General features: G+C 42.8%; 1 pseudogene; it reads right to left on the bottom strand.

Moving 5' to 3' along the window:
• Positions 1–2,799: 2,799 nt before the first annotated feature.
• On the bottom strand, positions 2,800–11,472 carry LOC141271567 (uncharacterized; annotated as a pseudogene).
• Between the last annotated feature and the right edge of the window lie 286 nt (positions 11,473–11,758).

Genomic DNA, 11,758 nt, shown 5'->3' with positions numbered 1-11,758 from the left:
TGCTTAGTAACCGAGTTCCAGTAACATCAGCTGGTCCTCGGTAGTTCCATTGGCTCTTGTACCTTCTGCTACCCATCCGGGTTCCAGTACCGTCAGCTGGTCCTCGGTAGTTCCATTTGCTCTTGTATCTTCTGCTACCCATCCGGGTTCCAGTACCGTCAGCTGGTTCTCGGCAGTGTCTTTGGCACGGGTACTCCCTCCTGCCCAGCCTGGTTCCAGCACGCCAGCTGTTTCCGGGTAGTGTCAACGTCACTTTGCCTCCAATGCGTTGTCCTGTCGTGTTGCGGTCGGGTTAGCCGACTCTATGGTGCCTGCAGTTTAGGTGACTCCTATGTGGGCTGCGGGATCTGGCAATGAAGGCTGGTTCCATAGTGCCAATAGGACAAGCACCCTCTGTAGGACTGTGGGTTTTGGTAACTGCGGCCGGCTCGCGGCCTTGAACTTTTTTTTTACATGGGTACCTTCTGCTACCCATCCGGGTTCCAGTACCGTCAGCTGGTTCTCGGCAGTGCCTTTGGATTAGGTGCCTCCTTCTCGGTATCCAAGTTCCACCAACGTCTGCTGGTCCTTGGTAGTGCTTTCTGGCACAGGTACCTCCTGCTTAGTAACCGAGTTCCAGTAACATCAGCTGGTCCTCGGTAGTTCCATTGGCTCTTGTACCTTCTGCTATCCATCCGGGTTCCAGTACCGTCAGCTGGTCCTCGGTAGTTCCTCAGCTTTCTTGTACCTTCTGCTACATTTCCAAGTTCAAGCTTTTTGAAATGGTTCTTGGTAATCACTCTGGATCTCCCTGACGAGGACCCTGAAGACGAGGACCCTGAAGACCAACCCTAAGAAGACGAGGACCCCGAAGACAATGACCCTGAAGACGAGGACCCTGAAGACCACCCCGAAGAAGACGAGGACCCTGAAGACCACCCCGAAGAAGACGAGGACCCTGAAGACCACCCCGAAGAAGACGAGGACCCCGAAGACGAGGACCCAGAAGACCAACCCGAAGAAGACGAGGACCCCGAAGACGAGGACCCCCGAAGACGACGACCCTGAAGACCACCCCGAAGAAGACCAAGAAGATGACCCTGAAGAAGTTGACCAAGAAGACAAAGAAGAGAAGACAAGCACCAAGATACAGAAAAACAAGAGACAGAAAACCAAGAAGCAGAAATACAAGAAGCTGCAGAACAAAAAGCGGAAGAACATTAAGCATAAGACTAAAAATCAGAGCAAAAGATAATATCTAAATTATAAGCAGAAGATGACTAAGCAGTGTATGGGGGTGAGTCCGTTCCTCCTCGTGGTGCCCCTGGAAAAGACCTGCTGCTGCAGGCCAAACTGAACGCGGACAAATCCTGTTGTAAATCTTTTGTGACGGGCAGAACGAAAGGTGTAATGTCCAACCTTTTATAGATAACAACTACAGGAATGCCTGTCACAAATAAGAATATGATGAAGAAGAAGAATATGAAGAAGATGAAGAAGTAGAATATGAAGAATGTAAAAAAAAGAATAATACGAAGAAGGTGAAGAAGAAGAAGGTGAAGAAGAAGTGGATGAAAAAGATGCTGAGGATGATGAAGGAGAAAGTGTGGGAGAAGTAAAAAAGAAGGTGAAGAGCATGGAAGTAGTGAAACATAAATATCTGACAAAATATAAAAATACTTAACATAGTTAATATTTCCGTAACTCAGAACATAATAAAAAAATATTAATTCCTGCTATTCCATTTGACTGGGCTAAACCTCTATGCCTTTATTGTCTCCCCCACCTCCCCCAATACATTCTACATTATTCTTAGTTGTTTTCCTTCATGTAGAAATAACCTACAAGGAAAGAAAGGGTTTATTTTAATTCCGATATTTATGTCCCATTGACTTGCATTGGTTTCCGGTATCGGAATCGGCGATATCCGATACTTTTTCGGTATCGGTCCGATCCAATCCGATCCGATATTTCCCGATATCGGAAGGTATCTCTCAACACTAGTCAGGACCCTTCTAATAAGTAGGGATTATCCAGACAGTAGGACCCCTCTAACTCTTTGCCTATGAATTCATATTTTGCATATTTTAGTAAGCTTCTCTTGTTACTTTTTGTTAAATGACGAGACTCTGTAAATCTCTGAAAACTCACCGCAGCCGAAAAACCAATAAAGCAACATAATTATTCTTATCCATAAAGTAAAGTGAAGAAATATCTCTGCGGATAGTGGCATTGTCATTTTGTATCACAGAACATAATAGTGCAGCTTTCTTCCTATTTATTAGTGCAGCCTCAGCAATTTTATTTCAGTTTTGCTGCACTTTTCTCTTGACAGCAGTTGTGGAGCCGCCATACGCAGCACGGTCTGCATTAAACCTGAACTATCCTAATAAATAAGTCGGCTGAAGGAATAAAATCATGAGTGAGATGACTATTAACTTCTTGGAAGATTAGAACCCAGCAGCGGGCGGTGGCGGTGAGAAGGTAGGTCTCCGCTCCTGGCCCTGTAATTACACATATTATTCTCTTCTCAGTCCGAAATCTGGAAGCTCCAGAGATCATTGGTTTGGATAATTGTCAAATTTCAAATCTTAAACCTTGGAAAAGTGGTGAAACAAGGAAAAAGTTGTTTTATTTTTATTTTTTATTTCTTCCTTCCTTCTGTCTTTTTTCATTCTTTCCTTTTCTTTCTCTCTTTTACTCTCTCTTTCTTTCTCTCTTTCTTTCTCTCTTTCTCTCTATCTCTCTTCCTTTCTCTCTATTTCTCTTTCTTGCTTTTCCTCTTTCTTTCTTTCCATCTCTCTTTCTTTATCTCTATTCCTCTCTATATTTATTTCTCTTTTACTCTTTCTTATCCTCTGTCATTCTTTCTTTTCCTCTCTCATTCTTTCTTTCCTCCTATATTTCATTTTTCCTTTGACCTTCTTTCTTTCTTTTCCTATCTCTTTCTTTCTCTATTTTGTTCTCTCTTTCCTTCTTTCTTTTTCTTTTTTTCTCTCTTTCTTTCTTTCTTTTTTCTCTCTTTCTCTATCTTTCTTTCTCTCTCCTCTCTTTCTCTATCTCTCTTATCTTTCTTTCTCTATTTCTTTATTTTGCTTTCCTTCTTTCTTTTTCTCTCCTCTCTCTTTCTCTCGCTTTCTCTCTCACTCTCTTTCGCTCTCTCATGCTCTCTTGTGCGCTCTCTATCTTGCGCTCTCTTTTGCTCTTTTTTGTGCTCTCTTTCGCGCCTCTCTTTTGCGCTCTCTTTTACTCTCTATTTTGCTCTCTCTTTCGCTCTCTCTTTCGCTCTTGTTCTCTCTCTCTTTCTCATTCTTTCGCTCTTGTTCTCTCTCTCGCTCTTGTTCTCTCTCTCTCTCATTCTTTTGCTCTTGTTCTCTCTCTCTTTTCTTTCTCTCTTTCACTCTTGTTCCCTCTCTTTCTTATTCTCTCTCTCTTTGTCTCTCTTTCTCGTGCCCTCTCACTCGCGCTCGCTCACGCTATCTTGCGCTCTTACTCTTGCTCTCTCTAGCGCTCTTACTCTTGATCTCTTTTGCACTCTTACTCTTGTTCTCTCTTTCTCTTTCTCATTCTCTCTTTCGCTCTTGTCCTCTCTCTCCATTTCATTTTCTTTCTCTTAAGCTTTTTTCTTTGTCTCTCTTTCCCGCTCTCTCTCTCTTTCGCTCTAGTCCTCACTCTCTTTCTCTTTCTCTCTTTAGCTTTGTTCTCGCTCTCTTTCTCATTCTCTATCTCTCTTTTGCTCTTGTCCTCTCGCTCCTTCTCTTTCTCTCTTTAGCTCTTGTTCTTGCTCTCATTCTCTTTCTCTCTTTAGTTCTTGTTCTCTCTCTCTTTCTTATTCTCTTTCTTTCGCTCTTGTTCTCTCTCTCTTTCTCATTCTCTTTCTCTCTTTCACTCTTGTTCTCTCTCTTTCTCATTCTCTTTAGCACTTGTTCTCGCTCTCTTTCTCTCTTTAGCTCTTGTTCTCGCTCTCTTTCTCTCTCTTTCTCATTCTCTTTCTCTCTTTCGCTCTTGTCCGCTCTCTCCATCTCATTTTCTTTCTCTTTAGATTGTTTCTTTGTCTCGCTTTTTCACTCTCTCTTTTGCTCTTGTCCTCTCTCTCCTTCTCATTCTCTCTTTAGCGCTTGTTCTTGTTCTCATTCTCGCTCTCTCTTTCGCTCTTGTTCTCTCTCTTTCTCATTCTCTCTTTAGCTCTTGTCCTCTCTCCCTTTCTCATTCTCTTTCGCTCTTTAGCTCTTGTCCTCTCTCTCTTTCTCATTCTCTTTCTCTCTTTCGCTCTTGTCCTCTCTCTCCTCATTCTCTTTCTCTCTTTAGCTCTTGTTCTCTCTATTTCTCATTCTCTTTTGCTCTTGTCCTCTCTCTCCTTCTCTTTCTCTTTCGCTCTTGTTCTCTCTCTCTTTCTCATTCTCTTTCTCCCTTTAGCTCTTGTTCTCTCTGTTTCTCATTCTCTTTCGCTCTTGTCCTCTCTCTCCTTCTCATTCTCTTTCGCTCTTGTTCTCATTCTCTCTTTAGCTTTTGTTCTCTCTCTCCTTCTCATTCTCTTTCTCTCTTTCGCTCTTGTCTACTCTCTCCTTCTCATTCTCTTTCTCTCTTTCGCTCTTGTTCTCTCTTTCTCATTCTCTTTCTCTCTTTAGCTCTTGTTCTCTCTATTTATCATTCTCTTTCGCTTTCGCTCTTGTCCTCTCTCTCCTTCTCATTCTCTTTCGCTCTTGTTCTCTTTCTCTTTCTCTCTTTAGCTCTTGTTCTCTCTCTCTTTCTCATTCTTTCTCTCTTTCGCTCTCATCCTCTCTCTCCTCATTCTCTTTCACTCTTTAGCTCTTGTTCTCTTTATTTCTCATTTTTTTTCACTTTTGTCTTCTCTCTCCTTCTCATTCTCTTTCTCTCTTTCGCTCTTGTTCTCTCTCTCTTTCTCATTCTCTTTCTCTCTTTAGCTCTTGTTCTCTCTATTTCTCATTCTCTTTCGCTTTTGTCCTCTCTCTCCTTCTCATTCTCTTTCGCTCTTGTTCTTTTTCTCTCTTTAGCTCTTGTTCTCTCTCTCTTTCTCATTCTTTCTCTCTTTCGCTCTTGTCCTCTCTCTCCTCATTCTCTTTCGCTCTTTAGCTCTTGTTCTCTTTATTTCTCATTCTCTTTTGCTCTTGTCCTCTCTTTCCTTCTCATTCTCTTTCTCTCTTTCGCTCTTCTCTCTCTCTTTCTCATTCTCTTTCTCTCTTTCGCTCTTGTTCTCTCTCTCTTTCTCATTCTCTTTCTCTCTTTAGCTCTTGTTCTCTCTCTCTTTCTCATTCTTTCTCTCTTTCGCTCTCGTCCTCTCTCTCCTCATTCTCTTTCACTCTTTAGCTCTTGTTCTCTTTATTTCTCATTTTTTTTCGCTCTTGTCTTCTCTCTCCTTCTCATTCTCTTTCTCTCTTTCGCTCTTGTTCTCTCTCTCTTTCTCATTCTCTTTCTCTCTTTAGCTCTTGTTCTCTCTATTTCTCATTCTCTTTCGCTTTTGTCCTCTCTCTCCTTCTCATTCTCTTTCGCTCTTGTTCTCTTTCTCTCTTTAGCTCTTGTTCTCTCTCTCTTTCTCATTCTTTCTCTCTTTCGCTCTCGTCCTCTCTCTCCTCATTCTCTTTCGCTCTTTAGCTCTTGTTCTCTTTATTTCTCATTCTCTTTCTCTCTTTCGCTCTTCTCTCTCTCTTTCTCATTCTCTTTCTCTCTTTCGTTCTTGTTCTCTCTCTCTTTCTCATTCTCTTTCTCTCTTTCGCTCTTGTTCTCTCTCTCTTTCTCATTCTTTCTCTCTTTCGCTCTCGTCCTCTCTCTCCTCATTCTCTTTCACTCTTTAGCTCTTGTTCTCTTTATTTCTCATTTTTTTTCGCTCTTGTCTTCTCTCTCCTTCTCATTCTCTTTCGCTCTTGTTCTCTTTCTCTCTTTAGCTCTTGTTCTCTCTCTCTTTCTCATTCTTTCTCTATTTCGCTCTTGTCCGCTCTCTCCTCATTCTCTTTCGCTCTTTAGCTGTTGTTCTCTTTATTTCTCATTCTCTTTCGCTCTTGTCCTCTCTCTCCTTCTAATTCTCTTTCTCTCTTTAGCTCTTGTTCTCTCTCTCTTTCTCATTCTCTTTCTCTCTTTAGCTCTTGTTCTCTCTCTTTCTCATTCTCTTTCTCTCTTTCACTCTTGTTCTCTCTCTTTCTCATTCTCTTTAGCACTTGTTCTCGCTCTCTTTCTCTCTTTAGCTCTTGTTCTCGCTCTCTTTCTCTCTCTTTCTCATTCTCTTTCTCTCTTTCGCTCTTGTCCGCTCTCTCCATCTCATTTTCTTTCTCTTTAGATTTTTTCTTTGTCTCTCTTTTCACTCTCTCTTTTGCTCTTGTCCTCTCTCTCCTTCTCATTCTCTCTTTAGCGCTTGTTCTTGTTCTCATTCTCGCTCTCTCTATCGCTCTTGTTCTCTCTCTTTCTCATTCTCTCTTTAGCTCTTGTCCTCTCTCCCTTTCTCATTCTCTTTCGCTCTTTAGCTCTTGTCCTCTCTATTTCTCATTCTCTTTCGCTCTTGTCCTCTCTCTCCTTCTCTTTATCTTTCGCTCTTGTTCTCTCTCTCTTTCTCATTCTCTTTCTCTCTTTAGCTCTTGTTCTCTCTCTCCTTCTCTTTATCTTTCGCTCTTGTTCTCTCTCTCCTTCTCTTTATCTTTCGCTCTTGTTCTCTCTCTCTTTCTCATTCTCTTTCTCTCTTTAGCACTTGTTCTCTCTCTTTCTCATTCTCTTTCTCTCTTTAGCTCTTGTTCTCTCTATTTCTCATTCTCTTTCGCTCTTGTCCTCTCTCTCCTTCTCTTTATCTTTCGCTCTTGTTCTCTCTCTCTTTCTCATTCTCTTTCTCTCTTTAGCTCTTGTTCTCTCTGTTTCTCATTCTCTTTCGCTCTTGTCCTCTATCTCCTTCTCATTCTCTTTCGCTCTTGTTCTCATTCTCTCTTTAGCTCTTGTTCTCTTTCTCCTTCTCATTCTCTTTCTCTCTTTCGCTCTTGTCTACTCTCTCCTTCTCATTCTCTTTCTCTCTTTCGCTCTTGTCTACTCTCTCCTTCTCATTCTCTTTCTCTCTTTAGGTCTTGTTCTCTCTATTTATCATTCTCTTTCGCTTTCGCTCTTGTCCTCTCTCTCCTTCTCATTCTCTTTCGCTCTTGTTCTCATTCTCTTTCTCTCTTTAGCTCTTGTTCTCTCTCTCTTTCTCATTCTTTCTCTCTTTCACTCTCGTCCTCTCTCTCCTCATTCTCTTTCACTCTTTAGCTCTTGTTCTCTTTATTTCTCATTTTTTTCGCTCTTGTCTTCTCTCTCCTTCTCATTCTCTTTCTCTCTTTCGCTCTTGTTCTCTCTCTCTTTCTCATTCTCTTTCTCTCTTTAGCTCTTGTTCTCTCTCTCTTTCTCATTCTTTCTCTCTTTCACTCTCGTCCTCTCTCTCCTCATTCTCTTTCACTCTTTAGCTCTTGTTCTCTTTATTTCTCATTTTTTTCGCTCTTGTCTTCTCTCTCCTTCTCATTCTCTTTCTCTCTTTCGCTCTTGTTCTCTCTCTCTTTCTCATTCTCTTTCTCTCTTTAGCTCTTGTTCTCTCTATTTCTCATTCTCTTTCGCTTTTGTCCTCTCTCTCCTTCTCATTCTCTTTCGCTCTTGTTCTCTTTCTCTCTTTAGCTCTTGTTCTCTCTCTCTTTCTCATTCTTTCTCTCTTTCGCTCTTGTCCTCTCTCTCCTCATTCTCTTTCGCTCTTTAGCTCTTGTTCTCTTTATTTCTCATTCTCTTTCGCTCTTGTCCTCTCTTTCCTTCTCATTCTCTTTCTCTCTTTCGCTCTTCTCTCTCTCTTTCTCATTCTCTTTCTCTCTTTCGCTCTTGTTCTCTCTCTCTTTCTCATTCTCTTTCTGTCTTTAGCTCTTGTTCTCTCTCTCTTTCTCATTCTTTCTCTCTTTCGCTCTCGTCCTCTCTCTCCTCATTCTCTTTCACTCTTTAGCTCTTGTGACGCGCCCCCTGGGCCAGTGTTGTTGGGGATACCCGGAGCCGGATCAGATGGGGGTTGTAGTCTCCGAGTGGCTGTGACCCGGTCCGTGCCCAGGGTGTCAAGCTCAGTGTGTGGCAGTCCTTATGATGTTACTAGATGTTCTTTTGTGTCGACTACGCCACCCGTTGATTTGCGGTCAATACGGCCGCCGCTGCAGCAGAGTCCACTGAGGCTGATGATGTGAGTGCAGCTTAGGTAGTATAACCCCCAACGGGAGGGGTATAGCCTCAGGGGGTCAGCCGTGGAGGATGGTGGTTGTGAAGGTGCAGCAAGGAGACTCAGAGGCATAAAATGCAGTTCCAGGGTTTTACTTACTGGTGTTGCTCGGGTCACTGTGTACAGCAGTGACCACCCAAGCCGTGCTGCGTCCACCAGGTCCTGGACTCGGTCAACTCCCAGGCAACTCCGGAGTGTGGTCCTGAGCTCCTTTCTGTCTCTCCCTTCTTCTGGCCGTTCCCACCAGGGATCCACCTAAGTCCGGCTCCCTCGGGCCTCTTGTTGGTCAAGCCTCCTCTGGGCTCCCTGACCCTATTCTTGGTCTGCCTTCCGGGTGGATTTAGTGGGTGATCGTGGCAGATCCTGCCCACGACCTCCGGTTCCTGGCTAAGGTGTGCTGTAGCCTCTGCCAGCTTGGGATCCGGTACCCTGTTGCCGACCCTTCACCCTATTAGCTCTCTTATGGGCTCTTGGGGTCCCCTCTGCGCCTCTGGGTCTCTCTCTCTTCTCCTCTGCTCTGCTTCTCAGGTTACACTCTGACAGACTGACGTCTCACAGACTGACAACTGACTGACTGACCCTGATCTAAGATGGTGCCCACCTTATATACTCCCTCTATGTGTGAGCTCAGGTGACCAGCACCCAATGAGCTCCTAGCTTTACCCAGGCTGCTCCCCCTATCTGCCCCTACACTACTGGGATGTTCCACCCCCCTCCCACTCCAGCCAGGAACAGACACTGTCGTACCTGCACATTTCTCTAGTGGGAGTACCATCGGTCTGTTCCCCGGAAATGGGATGTGTGTAGTGCATGCAGCCTACTAGCTCAGTTCCACACTCCATCCTTACCCGGGAGTGGAATATCACACCTCTGGGTTGAGGTGCAATACCCCTGTAGCAGCAGAATCCTCAGGGTGCTACACTTGTTCTCTTTATTTCTCATTTTTTTTCGCTCTTGTCTTCTCTCTCCTTCTCATTCTCTTTCTCTCTTTCGCTCTTGTTCTCTCTCTCTTTCTCATTCTCTTTCTCTCTTTCGCTCTTGTCCTCTCTCTCCTCATTCTCTTTCGCTCTTTAGCTGTTGTTCTCTTTATTTCTCATTCTCTTTCGCTCTTGTCCTCTCTCTCCTTCTAATTCTCTTTCTCTCTTTAGATCTTGTTCTCTCTCTCTTTCTCATTCTCTTTCTCTCTTTAGCTCTTGTTCTCTCTCTTTCTCATTCTCTTTCGCTCTTGTCCTCTCTCTCCTTCTCATTCTCTTTCTCTCTTTCGCTCTTGTCCTCTCTCTCCTTCTCATTCTCTTTCACTCTTGTTCTCTCTCTCCTTCTCATTCTCTTTCTCTCTTTAGCTCTTGTTCTCTCTCTCTTTCTCATTCTCTTTCGCTCTTGTCCTCTCTCTCCTTCTCATTCTCTTTCTCTATTTTGCTCTTGTTCTCTCTATTTCTCATTCTCTTTCTCTCTTTCGCTCTTGTCCTCTCTCTCCTTCTCATTCTCTTTCTCTCTTTTGCTCTTGTTCTCTCTATTTCTCATTCTCTTTCTCTTTCTCTCTTTAGCTCTTGTTCTCTCTACTTCTCATTTTCTTTCTCTTTCGCTCTTTAGCTCTTGTTCTCTCTCTTTCTCATTCTCTTTAGCACTTGTTCTCTCTCTTTCTCATTCTTTCTCTCTTTAGCTCTTCTTCTCTCTATTTCTCATTCTCTTTCGCTCTTGTCCTCTCTCTCCTTCTCATTCTCTTTCGCTCTTGTTCTCATTCTCTCTTTAGCTCTTGTTCTCTCTCTCCTTCTCATTCTCTTTCTCTCTTTCGCTCTTGTCTACTCTCTCCTTCTCATTCTCTTTCTCTCTTTCGCTCTTGTTCTCTCTTTCTCTTTCTCTCTTTAGCTCTTGTTCTCTCTATTTCTCATTCACTTTCGCTTTTGTCCTCTCTCTCCTTCTCATTCTCTTTCGCTCTTGTTCTCTTTCTCTCTTTAGCTCTTGTTCTCTCTCTCTTTCTCATTCTTTCTCTCTTTCGCTCTTGTCCTCTCTCTCCTCATTCTCTTTCGCTCTTGTTCTCTTTATTTCTCATTCTCTTTCGCTCTTGTCCTCTCTTTCCTTCTCATTCTCTTTCTCTCTTTCGCTCTTCTCTCTCTCTTTCTCATTCTCTTTCTCTCTTTCGCTCTTGTTCTCTCTCTCTTTCTCATTCTCTTTCTCTCTTTAGCTCTTGTTCTTTCTCTCTTTCACATTCTTTCTCTCTTTCACTCTTGTCCTCTCTCTCCTCATTCTCTTTCGCTCTTTATCTCTTGTTCTCTTTATTTCTCATTCTCTTTCGCTCTTGTCCTCTCTCTCCTTCTAATTCTCTTTCTCTCTTTAGCTCTTGTTCTCTCTCTCTTTCTCTTTCTCTCTTTAGCTCTTGTTCTCTCTCTCTTTCTCATTCTCTTTCGCTCTTGTCCTCTCTCTCCTTCTCATTCTCTTTCTCTCTTTCGCTCTTGTCCTCTCTCTCCTTCTCATTCTCTTTCACACTTGTTCTCTCTCTCCTTCTAATTCGCTTTCTCTCTTTAGCTCTTGTTCTCTCTATTTCTCATTCTCTTTCTCTCTTTAGCTCTTGTTCTCTCTCTATTTCTCATTCTCTTTCTCTCTTTCACTCTTGTCCTCTCTCTCCTTCTCATTCTCTTTCGCTCTTGTTCTCTTTCTCTCTTTAGCTCTTGTTCTCTCTATTTCTCATTCTCTTTCTCTTTCTCTCTTTAGCTCTTGTTCTCTCTACTTCTCATTCTCTTTCTCTTTCGCTCTTTAGCTCTTGTTCTCTCTCTTTCTCATTCTCTTTAGCACTTGTTCTCTCTCTTTCTCATTCTTTCTCTCTTTCGCTCTTGTCCTCTCTCTCCTCATTCTCTTTCGCTCTTTAGCTTTTGTTCTCTTTATTTCTCATTCTCTTTCTCTTTCTCTCTTTAGCTTTTGTTCTCTCTATTTCTCATTCTCTTTCTCTCTTTAGCTCTTGTTCTCTCTCTTTCTCATTCTCTTTAGCACTTGCTCTCGCTCTCCTTCTCTCCCTCTCTCTTTCTGTCTCTCTTCCTCGTTTTCTCATTCCAGCACAAGTTTTATGATGGGTTTTCCTGAGAATGAGCTAAAAATGTAATACTTAATTATAAAAAAAATAAAGAAGGCAAATATTTTGTGAAAAAATACCAACATATGTCTCATCTCTTCGTACTGACACCATGCAATATTAGACCTCACCATGGCCTCTGGGCGTTCTTCACCAGCAGCCCCACATCTCATCTTTACCGCTGTCCACTCTTCATGCGCAGGAGCTGCATCATCTTGCCGCTTTGGAGCAGCAGCCGGTGGCCATGGTGTTACTCTCTACTTAATGCTTCTACCAGAGTTGTTCCATTCATTTACACAACGCAGTAAGGGGAGCAGCAGATCAGTTACTATAGCTCTCATTGCCATATTACTCAAGGGTTTAATGCGCTATGTGGCACCTTTATTCTTTTTATTTATAGTCTACCTCCTTCAGGAGGAAGATTCTTCATTTCGCTGTGTGCCGTAATCTTACTCTGTGTTGTTTCTGGACACCGACCCTCTCTGCTCTGGGTCTTCAGT

Source organism: Phyllobates terribilis, unplaced genomic scaffold (assembly GCF_046119375.1).
Source record: "Phyllobates terribilis strain yellow unplaced genomic scaffold, ASM4611937v1 Scaffold_5__5_contigs__length_657084704, whole genome shotgun sequence".
NCBI lineage: Eukaryota > Metazoa > Chordata > Amphibia > Anura > Dendrobatidae > Phyllobates > Phyllobates terribilis.
This window is presented reverse-complemented; position numbering and strand designations above follow the sequence as displayed.